Here is a 1,229-nt window from a genome sequence, read left to right as displayed (position 1 = left end):
GGATTCCACCCCTAACCTCCTTGTGGACGAAACCCAATGTTGCCATTGAGGAATAGAGCTTCCTCTTGGGTTTTTGGGCAGTTGTCGCCCGAATGTCCAACATTCCCGCAGACCTTGCACGTCATGCGAGCTTCCAAGGCTTGAATTATTTGCATTTGAGCCTTATCTTGGGAATAATCCTCAAAATTCTTGAGGAGGAGATCAATCTTCATAGCGAGCATGTCGGCCTCCTTGATGGAGTACATATCTCGCTGGCGCAGTTGGAGGCGATCATCGCTCCAACCTTGGTTAGAAACCATCTTCTCGATCAATGATGTAGCTCTTTCAATGGTCAGCGAGAAGAAAGCTCCACCCGCAGCGGCATCCACATGATCACGGGATGATTATGTCAACCCGTTGTAGAAGTTCTATAAAATAAGCCAATTATCCATTCCATGGTGCGGACATGCTAGAATGTACTCCTGAAGCCTCTCCCAAGCTTCAGGAATTGACTCATTTGATGCCTACTGGAAGTTCGAAATCCAACCACGAAGAGCATTGGTTTTGCCCGTCGGGAAGAACTTCGAGTGGAATGCCTTGGCACATTTGTCCCAAGTATCCACAGCAGCCTTGTTAGCATAAAACCACTGCTTCGCTCTCCCCAAGAGAGAGAACGGAAACAGACGGAACCGAATTGCATCTTGCGATACACCCTTGATAACAAAAGTACTGCAGAGCTCCAGGAACTATTGGAGATGAACGCTGGCATCCTCATTGGCCTTGCCACAGAAAGGGCTGGCATGCACCATCGTAATAAGACCCATCTTGATCTCGAAATTTTCCCCTCTAGTGTTAACCTCGGGCCCGGTAGGGACCTGGTTAGCAGACGGAGCAGAGTAATCATGGAGTGTCTTCTGGGCCATAGCTTGAGAAGCTGACAATGATGCGATGACTGGTTCGGCTACCGAGAGTGAGATTTGAGGAGGTACGATACGAGGTCAAACTCTTCTAAAAAATGACTCTAGATTGGAATGAAAGTTTTGCGGCAAGTCGAAACCGGCCATACACTACCCTGTTTTCATATCAAAAAAGACAAAAAAAAACAAAGCCAAGTTAGCCTGTTTAGCAAGCGAATACCAATTTTGATTTTGTTCATAACTTTGTCTATATTCTTCAGTCTGTGCCTTCCCCGGCAGCGGTGCCAAAAATGCTTGTTGGCGCCTACCAACATCACCACCAGGAAACAGCGA

General features: G+C 47.2%; 1 non-coding gene across 1 annotated transcript; it reads left to right on the top strand.

The window, feature by feature from the left end:
* The first annotated feature begins 429 nt into the window (after positions 1–429).
* On the top strand, positions 430–536 carry LOC120639338. Its single transcript, XR_005661345.1, has one exon. It is a non-coding gene; the product is annotated as a small nucleolar RNA R71 (small nucleolar RNA).
* The last annotated feature ends 693 nt before the right edge of the window (positions 537–1,229 follow it).

Source organism: Panicum virgatum, chromosome 6K (genome assembly GCF_016808335.1).
Source record: "Panicum virgatum strain AP13 chromosome 6K, P.virgatum_v5, whole genome shotgun sequence".
Classification (NCBI taxonomy): domain Eukaryota; kingdom Viridiplantae; phylum Streptophyta; class Magnoliopsida; order Poales; family Poaceae; genus Panicum; species Panicum virgatum.
This window is presented reverse-complemented; position numbering and strand designations above follow the sequence as displayed.